Source organism: Marmota marmota, unplaced genomic scaffold (assembly GCF_001458135.2).
Source record: "Marmota marmota marmota unplaced genomic scaffold, marMar, whole genome shotgun sequence".
NCBI lineage: Eukaryota > Metazoa > Chordata > Mammalia > Rodentia > Sciuridae > Marmota > Marmota marmota.
Genome location: NW_025999945.1, coordinates 10059660 through 10061303, shown reverse-complemented (window position 1 = coordinate 10061303; position 1644 = coordinate 10059660). Strand labels below are relative to the sequence as shown.

At 37.1% G+C, this 1644-nt stretch overlaps 1 pseudogene; it reads right to left on the bottom strand.

Moving 5' to 3' along the window:
- Nucleotides 1–209: 209 nt before the first annotated feature.
- LOC107154430 lies at nt 210–767 on the bottom strand (annotated as a pseudogene).
- Between the last annotated feature and the right edge of the window lie 877 nt (nt 768–1644).

The window sequence follows — 1644 nt, the reverse complement described above, 5'->3', positions numbered from 1 at the left end:
AGCTGCTCTGAATATTTGTGTGCAAGTTTTGTTATAGGAATAGAATTGTTGGGTCATATGGTAATTCTTTTTTATTTTTTATTTTTTTGTACCAGGGATTGAATCCAGGGTCACTGACCACTGAGCAACATCCTTTTTAATTTCTTATTTTGAGACAGGGTCTCACTAAGTTGCTGAGGCTGGCTTTGAACTTGTAATCCTCCTGCCTCTGGCTCTTTTTTTTTTTTAATTAAAAAATCATTTTTATAGTCCATGGGCCTTTAATTTTTTTTTTTTACATTTATTATGCCATGAATTCATAGGGAATAGGTTCCAGCGATTCAGGCTCCTTTCCATTTGTTCTCACAAAATGTGCTTCTCTGGGTGGGGCAGGCTGGCACTTCAGCTGAACCCAGGTACCTTTCTCTTTGACTTCCTTCTTTTTCTGATCATTTTCCTTCACATATTTCAGGAAGCTGTCTTGGCTCTTAAGAGTGCTTAATATGCTCAATACGCACATTAATTCTCTTGGCAAGAATCTTGCCCTTGCTTATTCTAACAATGTCAACAACATGCTGGGTATCATTGTAGACTCCCAGTTTTGCCATGATAACATTTGTGGAGCATTCCTTTTTGAACAATACCCATTCCCTTGATGTCTACAACATCACCCTTCTTACAGATTCTCATATATGTGGCCAAAGGAACAACTCCATGTTTTCTAAAAGGCCTAGACAATATATATCGGGTTCCTCTCCTCTTTCCCTTTGTGTTCTTCATTTTGGAAAATTACTGGAAGATGGCGGATCTGGCTAAAAAGCCTCCCTCTGGCTCTTGAATTGCTGGTGTGTACCACCACACTAGGCATCACAAGGTAATTTTATGTTTAATCTATTGTACAACCACCAAAGTGTTTTTAGCAGTGGTTACACCATTTTATGTTTCCTCTAGCAATATATGAAGATTTCAATTTCTACATGTTTTCATCACCAATTATTATTTACCATTTTTTAAAGAAAGTATTATTATTACCATTATGGCCAATACATGCTGTTGATAGATTCACATCACTACTCATGTTTTATTGGACAAGACAAATTATATGATCACATGTACCTTCAAGAGAGGTGGGAGGCCCAGTTCCATCACATGGCAGATGTGGGTGGATGCAGTGCTGGGATATTTGTGAACAGCCCTAATGACTATCACACAGTTGATGTCAAGGGAGACGAAAGATTAAATCAAAATAGACCCATCATGTCTCTGCTAGTCCTCATGCACAAATCAGGCCATTATCTCTTACTTAAGTATTATAAAGTTTCCAGAAGGAAATTGAAATAGAGAATTGCTGAGAGTGGCACAGATGTGAGCTTAGAAATATGGGAAGGAGGCATAAAGGCCGAGGAAAGAACAGAAACCAAGAAAAAAAATCTAGGGCTAGAGATGTAGCTCAGTGATAAGAGTGCCTGCCTAGTATGTGCAAAGCCCTAGAATTGCAAAATGAAAAAAAAAAAAAAAAAACTTCTAAGTAGGATACTTAAGTTGGTTAATTATAAATACACTTTAGGAAAACATACAAGAGCGTATTTCTTTGAAAAAAAGTTAGATCTCTTTTTAGCACAAAATGTACTGTAGCCAAATACCACCCAAACTCTATAGTGATGA